This window comes from Pipistrellus kuhlii, unplaced genomic scaffold, assembly GCF_014108245.1.
Source record: "Pipistrellus kuhlii isolate mPipKuh1 unplaced genomic scaffold, mPipKuh1.p scaffold_m20_p_8, whole genome shotgun sequence".
In the NCBI taxonomy this organism is placed as follows: domain Eukaryota; kingdom Metazoa; phylum Chordata; class Mammalia; order Chiroptera; family Vespertilionidae; genus Pipistrellus; species Pipistrellus kuhlii.
This window is the reverse complement of record NW_023425584.1, coordinates 43,398,967-43,414,290: the sequence shown is the minus strand read 5'-3', so window position 1 is coordinate 43,414,290 and position 15,324 is coordinate 43,398,967. Positions and strand designations below refer to the sequence as shown.

Genomic DNA, 15,324 nt, shown 5'->3' with positions numbered 1-15,324 from the left:
TGACTGGCGGTGCCGCCCGCCCCGCCGCTCGGGGAGGGGAGGAGCGCTCGGAGCCGGCGGGGTGGGGGAGGCGGACTCCAGTGTCCTGGCGGCGGCGGCAGGAGGCCGAGGGGGAGGAGCCGAGCGGGGGGTGGAGGGAGGGAGGGAGGGGAGCGGGGCGAGGGCGGGGGCCACCATTGCTCCCCGCGCCGGGCTGTGTGTGTCGCCGCGGACGCCTCCTCGGCGGTTGGGGGGTCGGTGGGGCGGCGCGGGCGGGGGGCGCTGCGCGGCGGGGCGGCGCGCGCTGTTTTGTCTCCTCCTCTCCCCGCGGAGCGGCTCGGGCTGCCGGGGAGGCCCGGCTCCCTCCGGACGCCCGGCCAACGGCGGCGGCGGCGGCGAGCCCGCGGCCCTGCCGGGAGGGAGAGCGGCGCCGCGGTGCTCCCGGGCGGGCGGCGCGGCGAGCAGGTAAGAGCGCGAGCGGCCGCGGCTGGGGAGGGAGGGAGGGGAGGGAGGGAAGGAGGGGGCGCGGGGGGCGCGGCGGCGGAGCCCCGCTCCGTCCCGGGGAGTGCCGCCGCCGCCTCCCTCCGCGCCTCCCGCTCCGCGCGGTGTTGTTTGCTCCGGGGTTTTCCAGAGGCTGTGGCCGTGACACCCGCAGGGAGCGGGGTGGGTGGGGGTCGGGTTGGGGCGGGGGGAAAGGGGGCTGGTGCCCTCGGGCAACGGTCGGGCAGCGGGGCTCCGAGGAAGGGGAAGGCGCGCTGCGCGCAGCCCGCGGGGCGCGCGGGGCGCGGGGCTGGCGCGGGGCGAGGGCACGGACCCCGGCGCGGGGGATGGGCCGCGCGCCGCCGGGCTCGCCGCCGTGTTTACATCTCGGCGCGAGTCACCTCTGCCGAGAAGCGGACCGAGCGGACCCGCCTTCCCCCGCGGGGAGGCCAGGGCGGGGGTCCGGCCCCGGAGGAAGCGCGTCCGGGGAGGGTCCGGCGGGGCGGGCGGCGGCGGCGGCCGGCGCCGGGGCTGGGCTGGGCGGCCCGCGCGGGGCGGGACCTGGGAGGCTCGAGCCGCTCGTTCCCTCCCCGGCCGGCCCGGGGCCCCACCGCCGCCTCCTACCTCCCCGACCCGACCCGTCCGGCCGCCGCCTCCTACCTCGCTGTCCCCGGCCGCCGGCCCGCACGGCAGGTTGTACTCGCTCCTTCTTTTATCCTCGCGCTCCTTGCCGGCCCCCCGCCGCCACTTCCCCTACTCCCCGGGGGCAGGGAGGCTTGTCTCTGCTAGGAATCTGCTTTCAAACAAAACAGAAACGGGCTCTGTCATACTTGCGCGCCCGGTGACCGCCTCCTGGAGCCTCTGCGGGCGAAGCCGGCCCTCGGGGAGCCGCGCCGCGGGCTGTTTTTTTGGGGAAGAGGGGCGAGGGAGGGAGAAGCGCGGGGAGGGCTCTGCTGGGGCCGCCGTGCCCCTCGCCCGCTCCGGCGGGGCAGTTTTGTTGCATGTCAGCAAAGGACGGGGAAAATATCCTAACACCAAGAGTAATCCAAATTGCTCCGTTTCCGAGGTGTCTCTTGGGCTAGTATCCCGGGCTCTTTTATTTTTATTTTTTTATTTTTCTAGATTCGCTGTAGACTACTAGCCTTCAAGTTTTTAGTACTTTATTGAATGAATGAGGGGACACCAGAATTTTCCTCCTTTCTTGTGATCGTGAGCATGTACTTCAGCTGTGTGGTTTAAATTTTAATCCGGTGATGAGAGAACAGTACTCGTGTGTTTGGTAATCAGATTTACTTTCCTTTTTATCTGTGAGCCTCTATGGAGAGGTAAAGTAAGCACTTTTTTTCTGGATCTATAATCACGGAAGAGTGCCGGAATCACCTGGAATGTTTGTACCCTTTTCTGAGATAAAGATTGGATGTTTTGTTCCAGAGTTTCTTCCTTTCTTCAAGACTATATAAAACTGGCAGTTGTTGAATTACACTTAAAGAAATTTAGGAATAATTAAAGCATTATACAGTTTACACGATTTGCACAGTGCATTCATATGAATGTTACTGAGATATCACCTAGCAAGCACATTAAGTAGAAAATTGAAATACCTTGGGCTCCTGAAATTCGAATATTTAATACCATTCTGTTTTTAAATTTAGTGACTTAACTAATTGATCAATTATTGCTTTTCATTTCAGACATATATATACTAAAAAAAAATCAGAATTTCATTGTAAAGAATTAGTAACTTTGAGACTTTTCTGTACTAAGTTAATAGATTGATAACTGTGTTGATGGCCTTTACCTGCTCACAGATTGCACAAGTGAGCATTTTTTTTTGGTAACAGCTTTATTGAGATATAATTCACATACCATTCAGTTCACCAATTTAAAATGTAGTTTAGTGGTTTTTTTTTCTTTTAAATCTTTATCTAAGGTTATGATTTAGAAAGAGGAGAATGAAGAAAGAGAGGAGAAACATCAATTAGTTGCTTCTTCACACCCAGACCAGCGATGGAATTGGAAACCTAGTTATGTGCCCTGACAGGGACTCGAACCCACAATCTTTTGGTGTGTGGTACAGTGCTCCAACCAACTGAGCCTCCTGGCCAGTTCGGTTTTTTAAATACATTTATAAAGTTTTGCCAACTATCACCTTAATCATTGTAGAATGTTTTCATCATCCCAGAAAGGAACCACATACCCATTAGCAGTCACTGTCAGTTTCCCCCCAATATCCCCAGGCCTAGGCACCACTGGTCTACTTCTTTGTACTTGTCTGTGCTGGGCATTTTATATAAATGGAATCATACAATATGTGATCTTCAGTGATTGTTTTCTTTCAAAGTGCATCCATGTTGTAGCATGTATCATTATTGCTTTTATTGCTGAGCAATATTCCATTGTATGGATATACCACATATTATTTATTAATTGGTGAACTTTTGAGTTTCCACGTTTTAGCTATTGTGAATAATGCTGCTGTGGACATTTGTGTACAAATTTTTGTTTGAATGTGTTTTCATTTCTGTTGGGTATGTGCACTTTTATTTTTTATTTATTTTTTGAGAACCAAATTTTTAAAAAAATATATTGATTTTTTAGAGAGGAGGAGAGAGGGATAGAGAGCTAGAACCGTCGATGAGAGAGAAACATTGACCAGCTGCCTCTTGCACACCCTCTACCGGGGATGTGCCCGCAACCAATGTACATGCCCTTGACCGGAATCGAACCTGGGACCTTTCAGTCCACAGACTGACGCTCTACCACTGAGCCAAACCGGTTTCGATGGTATGTGCACTTTTAAAAAATCAGCTTTTTGAGTTATTTAATTCCAAAATTAATTTATTTTGAGTGCACAGTTCAATGATTTTTAGTATATAGAAGTGTTGAACCACAAGCCAATTTTATTTATTTTAAATATATTTTTATTGATTTCAAAGAGGAAGGGAGAGGGAGAGAGAGAGAAAGAAACATCAATGATGAGAATCATTGATTAGCTGCCTCCTGGACCAGGGATTGAGCCCAAAACCCAGGCATGTGCCTTGACTAGGAATTGAACTGTGACCTCCTGGTTAATAGGTCGATGCTCAACCACTGAGCCATACTGACTGGGCAGTTTTAGAACATTGCGATTGCCTCCAAAATTTCCCTCTACTGTTTGTAGTTAACCCTTATTTTCACCCCGATTCCCAGGGAACCACTGATTTGTGCTTTGTTTCTATAGATTTGCCTTTTCTGACTATCCTATATAATAAAACCCTAATATATAAATTGTCCCCTCGACTGGGAGTTAGACTGCTTGCCATAACGTGTGTTGAACACTAGGGGCGTGATGTGGAACATGGTGGGTGCTAGCAACATTTTGCTGGCAGCAGGCAGCAGTGGAGGTGCTGCCGGCCCCCATGTACCCCAATGAGAGTGGGACTGCGGCAGGAAGGTGGAGCAGCTGAGTGGTTGGCGCCAGGCTAAGGAGGGTGTGAGTGGGGCCCAGTGCTTGGATTGCCCAGCAGCAGTGGTGGCGGGGTGGGGTACAGGGCTGGGGGTGGGGCCACCACTCGGCTCCCAGGTGCTGAAGGAGAAAGGGCTAATAGCAATATTAAAATAGTAGTAGCCCTGTGCACGAATCCATGCTCTAGTAGCTCTTTGCAGGGCTTGGCCACTCTGCGCCCGTTGCCCAGAGGCTTGCTGCAGCCCAGAGGCTCATCTGCAGCCGGGTGCGGAATGCTTGCCTCATCACTGTGGCTGCTCATGCTACCCACTCTCAGCGACTGCCCACCCTGATCCCCCAGGACTGGGGGACTCAGGAGGGGCTGAGAGGACTGGGCGCTGCCATCTTGTGGCTATGGGCATTACTATCTTTGTAATAGAGTGATGGTTAATTTGCATATTACCCTTTTATTAAATAGGATTTCTTCTAGTTACTTTCCTTTCAATGTGCACAAATCTGTGCACCTGGCCACTACTATCATAAATGAAATCATACCATATGTAGTCTTTTACATCTGGTTTCTCTCACACTGTTTTTGGAATTTTTCTTTATTGTAGCATGTATCTGTATTTTTTCTTTTTTATTGCTGAATAAATATTCTTTTGTATGAATATATTGATACAACATTTTGTTTATCTGTTGGCCAGTTGATGGACATTTGAATTGTTTCCAGGTTTTTAATTTTATTTTTAAAGATTAAAAAAAAAATGTTTTCATTGATTTCAGAGAGGAAGGGAGAGAGAGAGATAGAAACATCAATGATGAGAATCACTGATCAGCTGCCTCCTGCATGCCCCCAACTGGTGATCCATGGACCACTAATGATGGTCCCTGAGGTCCTAAAGGTTGGCAACTGCTGCCTCAGTGCATGGGAGAAGGCCCAGCTAACAGCCACATGGGCCAGGGCTGTTTCCAGTTTTTTTGTTTTGTTTTTTAAAATATATTTTTATTGATTTCAGAGAGGAAAGGAGAGGGGGAGAGAGAGAGAGAAACATCAACAGGAGAGACACATGGATTTGCTGCGTCCTGCATGCCCCCTACTGGGGATGGAGCTCAAAACCTGGACATGTGCCCTGACCGGGAATTGGAACTATGACCTCCTGGTTCATATGCTCAATGCTCAACCACTGAGCCATGCAGCTGGGCAGTTTCCAGTTTTGACTGTTGTAAATAATGCTGCTTGGACATTTGGGTACAAGTCTTTATGTGGACATACGGTTTCATTCTCTTGGGTAGAAACCTAGGAATAGAAATGCTGGTTCATCTGTTTAAATTTAAAAAAAAAAATGCCAACCTGCTTTCTAAAGTGGCTGTGCATTTTACATTCCTAATAGCAGTGTTTGAGAGTTCCAGCTTCTTCACATTCTTGGCAACATTTATTATTGCCATTTTTATTATAGCCATTTTGGTTTTAACTTGCATTTTCCTAAAGACTCAAGGTGTTGAGCATTTTTTTCATATGATGATTAGCCATTTATATATTCTATTTGGTGAAATAAATACTCAAAACTTTTGTGTGGTTTTTATTTGTCTTTTTATTATTGAGTTCTAATAATCTTTGTATATTCTGGTTGCAAGTCCTTTATTGGATACATGATTTGCAATTATTTTATCTCAATGAGTGCCTTGCCTTTTCAACTTTTTTATTGGAATCTCTTGAAGCACAAAAGTTTTAATTTCTTTTGTCAAAAGTTTAAATTTTGATGGAGTTTAACTCCATCAGATATTTTACTTTAAAAAATTAGATTAATTTTTTGTTATAAGAACTCTCTGCCTAATTAAAGGTCTTGAGGATTTTCTCTTTTGTTTTCTTCTAAATGTTTTAGAGTTTTTGCTCTGATATTTATTTTTAAATGTATTTTTATTGATTTCATAGAGGAAAGGAGAGGGAGGGAGATAGAAACATCATCGATAAGAGAGAATCGTGGATCAGCCACCTCCTGCATGCCCCCTAGTGGGGATCGAGCCCGTGATCCAGGCATGTGCTCTTGACCAAAATACAACCTGGGACCCTAGGTCATAGGTCAACGCTCTTTCCACTGAGCCAAACTGGCCAGGGCTGCTCTGATATTTAGATGTATAATCTATTTTAAGTTCATTTTAAAAAAATTTTATTTTTATTTTTAGAGATAGAAAGGGAGAGGAATAGAGAGTTAGAAATACTGATATGAGAGGAAGGCATCGATTGGCTGCTTCCTGCATGGCCCCCACTAGGGATTGAGCCCACAACCTGGGCATGTGCCCTGACTGGGAATCAAACTGGTGACCTCTTGGTTCCTTGGTCTATGCTCAACTGCTGAGCCACACCAGCTAGGCTTGAGTTCATTTTTATGTATGATGTGAAATAAATAGGTCTAAATTCAGTTGCGTATGGGTTGTCTCAGCACCATTTGTTGAAAAGATTGTCATTTCTTCATTGATTGTAAATGTAAAGATTTATTTCTGCACTCTCAATTATTTTTCATTATTTGTATGTTTGTTCTTATGCCAGTACTATTCTGTCTTGGTTAATGTGCTTTATGGTAACTGAGAGACCAGGTAATGTTAGCCCTCCAATTTTGTTCTTGTTTTTAAAACCTGTGGCTCTTCTGGGTCCAGTATAAAAAGGATTGGCTTGTCAATGTATTTAAAAAAAAAATCTTAGAATTTTGATGAGAAATGCAGTTTGGGGAGAATTGTCATCTTACAACATTGGGTTTTCTATTACATGGAAATGGAAATTTCTTTTTTTAAGATATATTTTTATTTCAGAGAGGAAGGGAAAGGTAAAGAGAGATAGAAACATCAATGATGAGAGAGAATCATTGATTGGCTGCCTCTTGCATGCCCCCTACTAGGGATTGAGCCCGTAACTTGGGCATGTGCCCTTGACGGAATCAAAGCTGGGATTCTTCAGTCCCCAGGTTCTATCCACTGGGCCAAACCAGCTAGGGCTCTTTTCACTTATTTTTTTATTTAAATATATTTTATTGATTTTTTATAGAGAGGAAGAGAGAGGGATAGAGAGTTAGAAACATCAATGAGAGAGAAACATCGACCTGTTGCCTCCTGCAATCTCTCTCCCCTCCCCCCCCACTGGGGATGTGCCCCCAACCGAGGTACATGCCCTTTGACCAGAATCGAACCTGGGACCCTTCAGTCCGCAGGCTGATGCTCTATTCACTGAGCCAAACCAGTTTTGGCCTACCTTCTTTTTAAGTGTACAATATAGTATTGTTAAACATAGACACAGTGTTTTATAGCATCTCTCTGTGTTTTACAGTGGGTTCCTTTTTAATCCTGGCTTGTTCAGAGTTTTTATCATGCATGGGCATTGGACTTTGTCAGATACTTTATCTGTATCTGTTAGTGTGACTATCACAGATTGCCCAGGATTTTCCTGTTTTAAGTACTGAAAGTTCTGTGTCTTGGGAAAACCCTCTGTTCTAGACAAACCAGTATGGTTGGTCACACTAGTATCTGAGATGATTATGTGGTTTCTGTCTTTTATTACATTAATATGGTATATTAATTGATTTTGAGATAATAAACCAGCCTTATATTCCCGAGATAAATCTCACTTGGTTGTGGTGTATAATCTTGTATGTTGCTTTATTTAGTTTGCTAATGTTTTGTTAAACATTTTTTTGGCTCTATTTATGAGAGCTACTGGTCTGAAGTTTTCTTTTCTTGTGATGTCTTTGGATTCGGAACAGTAATACTAACCTCACCGAATGAATTGAGAAGTGTTCCCTCTGCTTTCTCTTTAAAAGTTCCTGAAGGATTGGTATTATGTCCTTGAATATATTTGGTAGAACTCACCAGTGAAAGCATCTGGGCCTGTTTTTTTTTTCTCTTTGTGAAAATTTTAAAATACTAATTTCTTTACTTGTTATAGGTCTATTCATATTTTCTGCTTATTTTTAGTTAGTTTCAGTAATTGTGTTTCTATGAATTTGACATACAGTTCATAATATGTTCCTATATATGTTTTTAATATTGCCAGTATAGGTAATGATGTCTTCCTTTAGTTTGTAAAATTGATAGCATGTATCTAGTCTCATTTTTACTTGATCATTTTAACTAAAGGTTTGTCAATTTTGTTACTCTTTTTTCAAAGAAATAAGTTTTGGTTTAATTGATTTTTTCCAGTTTTTCTGTTTTTTATTTCAATGATTTTCATTTTAATCTTTATAATACCACTATAGGCCCGGTGCATGAAATTCATGCACTGGGGGGAGGGGGTGTGTCCCTTAGCCCAGCCTGCATCCTCTCCAATCTGGGACCCCTCTCACAATCTGGAACTGCTGGCTCATAACTGTTCACCTGCCTGCCAGCCTGATCACCGACTAACTGCTCCCCTGCCGACCTGATCGCCCCCAACTGCCCTCCCCTGCTGGCCTCATCACCCCCAAATGTCTTCCCCTGCCTGCCTGATCTCACCCCCAATTGCCCTCCCCTGCTGGCCTAATTGTCTCCAACTGCCCTTTCTTGCCAGCCTGGTTGCCCCTAATTGCCTCTGCCTGCCTGATCACCCCTAACTGCCCTCCTCTGCTGACCGATTTGGTTCTGATTGGTCGGTTTCTATGCCATTCAGTATCTCTGGGCCTGTTAACAGGGACTGATCAAAAAGGCAAGGTTGATTAGCAGCCCTGGTGGAGGCCTGGAGAGAAATGGAGGTGTGGCTACTGACCAGGCCCAGAGCTAAAGAGAGAGGCAAGTGCTGATCAATAGCTGCCACAGAGTCTACGGATCAGACCCTGCTTCTCTCTTCAGGCCTCTCTCTGGGCCTGATTCGCAGTCCCCTCAGCAGTCAGTGCTGGGTCCCCATGGTGACCCAGCACTGACTGCAGGACTGACTTCCAGTTGGTCGAGCCTCCCAGTTGTGGAGGATGTGACAGATCCAGGGTTTTTATATATTAGGATTCCTTCTGCTTGCTTTGGGTTTTGTTTGCATTTTTTTTAGTTTCTTAAGGCTGAAGCATAAATTATTGATTTGAGGTTTTCTTACTTAAGCATTTAAATCTATAAATTTTCCTCCAAATACTGTGTTTTCTGCACCTCATACATTTTTATATATTCTGCTTTTTAACATTTTCATTAATTTCTAAATATATTCCTTTGTGATTATTTCTTTGACCCATGGGTTATTTAGAAATGTATTGTTTAATTTTCTATTATTTAGGGATTCCCCAGATTTCATTGTTGATTTTTAATTCCCCTGTAGTAGGAAAACATATTCTGTATGATTTTTCTCATTTTTAATTTATTGAGACATTTTTATGTCTTAATATGTAATCTGTTTTTTTTTTAATTTTTTGTTTTGTTTTTAAATATATTTTATTGATTTTTTTACAGAGAGGAAGGGAGAGGGATAGAGAATTAGAAACATCGATCAAGCACCTCCTGCACACTCCCCACTGGGTATGTGCCTAAAACCAAGGTACATGTCCTTGACAGGAATTGAACCCGGGACCCTTGAGTCTGAAGGCCGACTCTCTAGCCACTGAGCCAAACCGGTTAGGGCAGTATGTAATCTATTTTGAGGAGTGTAGCGTCTGTGCTAAAAAATAATATATATTTTGCATTGTTGGTCTGAATGTTCTGTAGGTGTTAGGTCACGTTGGTTGATAGTTTTCAGTCTGCCTATGTTTGTGCTGATTTTCTGTCTAGCTGTTCTATCAGTTACTGAGAGTGAGATATTAAAAATATTATTGAAGTATTTATTTTTGCTTAATGCTTTTGGGGTACTGGTAATTGGTATGGTATACATGTATAATTACTTTAATCGTCCTGATAAATTGACCTTTTTATCATTATGAAAGATCCCTATTTATCTATTGTAATATTTTGTCTGGTATAAGTGTAGCCTGCAGCTCTCTTAATACTTACTATTTGCATTGCATATCTTTTTCTATCCTTTTACTTTCAACCTATTTGTGTTTTTGTTTTTAATTAAAAATATGTCTTGCCGCCTTAACTGGTTTGGCTCAGTAGATAGAGAGTTGGACTGCAAACTGAAAGGTCCCAGGTTCGATTCTGGTCAAAGGCATGTACCTTGGTTGCAGGCACATCCCCAGTAGGTGAGCAGGAGGTAGCTGATCGATGTTTCTCTCTCATTGATGTTTCTAACTCTATCCCTCTCTCTTCCTCTCTGTAAAAAATCAATAAGATATATTTTTCAAAAATGTGTCATGTCTGGCGGACTGGTTCAGTGGTTGAGCCTTGACCTGTGAACCAGGAGGTCAGGGTTTGATCTCAGGTCAGGGCACATGCCTGGGTTGCAGGCTCGATCTCCAGAGTGGGGCATGCAGGGGGCAGCCAATCAATGATTCTCTGTCATCATTGATGTTTCTCTCTCTTTCCTTTCCTCTTTGAAAGCAATTAAAAAAACAAAAACTTGTCTTATAGGCCACAAGTAATTGAAATACTCTAAAAAAAGTCTGACCATATCTCCCTTTTGATCAGAGGGTTTAATCTGTTTATATTTAGTGTAGTCATGTTTTCAGTTTTGCTACCCTGTTTCCCTGAAAATAAGACAATGTCTTATATTAATTTTTTCTCCTAGAGTTGCGATAGGTCTTATTTTCAGGGGATGTCTTATCTTTCCATGCGATAGGTCTTATTTTCGGAGGATGTCTTATTTTCGGGGAAACACGGTAGTTATTTTCCATATATCTCATTTCTATTTTTATTTCTTTGTTCATCCTCTGCTGCCTCTCTTAGAGTTAATAGATATTTTCCAGGGTTTTTCATTTCTTTGTTAGTTTCTTAACTAGATTTTTAGAGTTATTACCTGAGGTTGCTCTAGGATTACAATATGTATCTCCAAAAAAATTTTTTTTAAATCCTCACCCCGATTATTATGTTTTATTAATTTTTCCCCCCCTTTGGAGAAAGGAAGGGAAGGGAGGGAGAGATGGACAGGGAGAGAGAAAGAGAGAGAACACTAGTGTGAGAGAGAAACATTGACTGGTTGCCTCCTGTTTGCTCCCAGCTGGGGATAGAACCTGTAACCGAGATATACGCCCTGACCAAGAATCGAATCCACAGTCTTTTGGTGTATGGTAGGATTCTCGAACCAACTGAGACATCTGGCCAGGGCACAATATGGATCTTATTTTATCACAGCCTACTTCAGATTGACTAATTTGTGTTAAAATATAGAAACTTTGCTTTATTTTCTCACCTCTCCTGTCTGTTGTATTGTCATATATGTTAAATTTGTATGCATTAAAAGGCCAACAATACAGTTGTATAATTTTTATAGGTGTATGTCTTTTAAAACAGCTAAAGAAGAAAAAATATTTATACTTTTGTGTTTGCAAATATATTTATCTTTTAATGTGCTCTTTGTGTGTGTGTGTGTGTGTACTTGAGTTATTGTCTGGTTATTTCCTTTAGCTTGATGGACTTCCTTTAGGATTTCTTGTAAGGCAAGTCTTATCAATGAGCTAGCTTAGGCTTTTTTTGGGTGGGGGGAGGGATTGTTTTTATCTTGTTTTTATTTTTCAATAGTAGTTTTGCTGAATATAGAATTCTTTGTTACAGGTTTTTTTCTTTCAACACATTGAACATGACATCTCCTGCTTTCTGATCTCCGTTGTTTACCATGATTTGTTTTTCTCTTTGCTTTCAAGAATTTCTCTTTGGTTTTTAACAGTTTTACTATGAGGTGTCCAGGTGTGGATCTCTTTGTAATTACTCTGTTTTGGAATAGTTAAGCTGAAATCTATAGATTAGTATTTTTCAATAATTTGGTGAGTATTGACCATAATTTCTTTAAATATTTTTTCTGTTCTTTTTTCCCTCTTCTGGGACTATCCTTACATGAATATTGGTATGCTCTATGGTATCACATATGATTTTGAGGCTGTGTTCATTTTTTCACAATTACATATTTTATGTTCTTCTGAATTGGTCATTTCTGTTGATATATTCGATATCTTCAAGTTCACCAACTCCTTTCTGTCATCTCAAATACACTATTATTGAAGCTGCCTCAGCTAGTGTTAAGCCATGAATGTGCCTGATTTCAAATATGCTATTGAGCTCTGCTAGTAAATTTAAAAAAAAATATATTTTATTGATTTTTGTACAGAGAGGAAGGGAGAGAGATAGAGAGTTAGAAACATCAATGAGAGAGAGTCATCCATTAGCTGCCTCTTGCACATCCCCTACTGGAGATATGCCCGCAGCCAAGGTACATGCCCTTGACCGGAATTGAACCCCGGGCCCTTCAGTCCCCAAGCTGATGCTCTATCCATTGAGCCAAACCGGTCCCGGCTGCTAGTAAATTTTTAATTTTGGTTGTTACACTCTTCAGCTCTAGAATTGTTGTAGCTTTCAAGTCCAGAATTTTTCTTTTTTTGTAATATTTGTATTTTTCTTGCATTTGCATATTTTATAAGTTATAGTTGTCAAACTCTCCTTTAATTCTTTAAACATGGTTTTTTAATCTGGAAATAACATTAAATTTTAGATAGAAAATAATATCTAAACTACTTATTAAATCCCAAAGTGATATTTTATTTCTAAATTACTTTCAGTATTTTTCATTTCTATTTTATGATATGCCTGAGTATATTACTCTTAAGTGTTAAATTTTATCTGTTACTCTTAATTTAAATATAATGAACAATTACTTATAATTACTAATGTTTATTGATATATAAGTGTACTTACCGAAAGACATGCCATTAATTTTTAAACTATAGGTCAATCTCTGAACTGATTTTATGGTATAATATCTACTTGTTCATATGTCATATTAAGTAATTCTCTCATGGTAGGTGCTAATGGGTAGGAAAAATAAACAAAAACAGAAGAAGCCTAAGAGAGCAATATAATCAATTAGAATGGTTAGAAAATATCAAAATCTTCATATCAATCTGCACATATAATAGCATAGTATTCATTCATTTTAGGTTCTTGAAAGACTGCAGTAAACAAGGTAATATAGTACCTATTAAGGAGACAGACATTAAACTCCTAAAGTACCATTAGGGCGAAAGCCCAGATTTTTGGCTTGATCCCTGGTTAGGGAAAGTGTGGAGGCAGCTGATCGATGTTCACTTTCATGTTGATGTTTCTCTCTCTCCCTCTCTCCCCCCCCCTCTGTTTCTCTCTCTCTCTCTCAAAATAATTAAAAAACAACAACATATAAACAAGGTAATTTTAGTCTGAAAAATATAATGAAGAAATGAAATAGGGTAATGTGATGTCAAAAAGAGAATGATAAGGCATCCACATGAAAATGGAATATAATTTTGGGGAGGGGAGCCAAGAGGGAAATGTCTCCTGCAGGGATGGTATTTGAAGTGATATCTGCATGATGGGTAAGGAGGATTCTATCTGTTGATGATCTGGAAGAGCCTTGTATCCTGGAGAGCAGGAGGTTTAGAATGCGCTTGGTGTGTTGTAGGAATAGAGCAAGTTTTATAAATGATTTAAGAAAAAGGTCATCTTCATGTATTGGGAGTATAGGAAGCAGACAATATAGTGATTACAGAATTAGTATTAAAACTCAGAATCTTTTGGGTTCTTTTCTATACTCGAAGGCCAAAGTTACAGTATTTTCATGAGTAACCTGACCATATTTTGAGTAATTATATTTATAACCTTACAGTGATACAATTTAGATCCATGAATAAAAAAAGTAGGTTTTTCTGTTCAGCGGGCATGGGTTAGTGGTTGAGTGTTGACCTATGAACCAGGAGGTCATGGATCAATCCCTGGACAGGGCACATTACCTGGGTTGCAGGCTCAGTCGCCAGTAGGGATTGTGCAAGAGGCAGCCAATCAGTGATTCTCTCTCTTCACTGATTTTTTTTTTTAATCTTTCTCTCTCTCTTCCCCTCTGAAATAACTTAAAAATATATTTTTAAAGTAAGTTTAAATATATATATATATTTTACAGAGAGGAGGAAGGTAGAGAGATAGAGATAGAGAGCTAGAAACATTGATGAGAGAGAAACATCGACCAGCTGCCTCTTGCACACCCCCTACCGGGGATGTGCCCGCAACCAAGGTACATGCCCTTGACCTGAATCCAACCTGGGACCTTTCAGTCCGCAGACCGACATTCTACCACTGAGCCAAACCGGTTTCGGCAAGTAAATTTTTCTTATAAAACTCATTTCTAGGGTGAGGGCATGAGGGGGGGAGGTCATGAGGGAGTAAGAACATACATAATACTTTGAAAACCCCAACTCAATTCCATGTTAATCAAATAATACTTTAAACTCTAAATTTTATGATTATTTAAATTTAATTTTAGGTTATAATTAGTAAGACCTAGAAAATATATTCATTTAAAACAGATTAGTGACTTTTTTTTTTTTTTTTTTTTTAATATATATACTTGTTAGAGAGGAATGGAGAGTGAGAGACACATCGGTGTTGAGAGAGAATCATTGATCAGCTGCCTCCTGCATGCCCCTTCTGAGGATCAAGCCTGCACACCTGGCATGTGCCTTTGACTAAAGTTAAACTCAGGGCCCTTCAGTCCACAGGCCAGCGCTTTATCCACGGAGCCAACCCAGCCGTGGCTGAATGTTTTCATCTTACACTTTTGTTCTCTAATGGTGTGCTTAAGTAAACTTTCAGAGCCAGTTCATTTTTTATATTTTATTTCATAATCTGGGTGAGTTGAGAATGTTCCAGGAAGTCTGCCTTTATGAATCTTTACATAATATTTGGACATTGAGATGTTGCTCTTAATGTGTCAAATCTAGTAGTAAGCACTTAAACTCCATCATGATATCACTTTATAATGATAAAGTATTTTAAACCTCCCATATATAATAAGTGGGAAAGATGGTGTCCATGTCCTCTTCATTCCAGACCATTATGTTTCTGAGATCTCAAGAAGTTAAATAACTGGCTCTTCAGAAAATAGTTAACATAGCAAGTTTGAAACTGCTGTCCTTAGAAAGAAAGGCCTGTTTGCGAGGTTGGCCCTTGGCTGGCATCTGGGAACTTGGCTCTCAGGGTGTTCCCAGTAACTGATAAGGATGATTCACTGTGCCTAGACTGTTTGTGCAAACAGTACGGTTTATGCTGAACACCTGCTTTTCTTCTGGGGTCTGTAGTATTGGTGCACACAAGGCAGAGGGTGCCCCGGTGACCTGCCTGCAGTGAAACCTTGGGTGCTGAGTCTCTGATGGGCATGCCTGGGCAGAAACACTGCGTGCACCTTGGTGCGTTTTTGCTGCTGGGGAGAGGAGTAAGCTCTGCCTGACCTCTCTTGGGAAGGAGAGAGCATAGGAAGCTTGCATATTGATTCCTCCAGATTCCACCTATGTCTTTTTCCTTTACGAGCTGCTGTATATCCTTACTTTAGCCCTGAGTACAATGACCTCTGACATACCTCTTCAAGATTAAAAGATCCTGTACGGCAG

The 15,324-nt window shown here is 42.2% G+C and overlaps 1 protein-coding gene across 6 annotated transcripts in view; it reads left to right on the top strand.

Moving 5' to 3' along the window:
- The first annotated feature begins 306 nt into the window (after nucleotides 1-306).
- ELF2 (E74 like ETS transcription factor 2) overlaps nucleotides 307-15,324 on the top strand; it is a 94,874-nt gene continuing 79,856 nt past the window's right edge. For 3 of the 6 annotated variants that reach the window (XM_045576412.1, XM_036424821.2, XM_036424820.2), the window contains exon 1: nucleotides 307-444. The gene's annotated coding sequence lies outside the window, so the exon portion shown is untranslated. Of the gene's footprint in view, nucleotides 445-1,632; nucleotides 1,739-6,400; nucleotides 6,482-15,324 lie in introns of those variants that run through there. The other 3 variants (XM_045576410.1, XM_045576411.1, XM_045576409.1) reach the window with 3 other exon arrangements.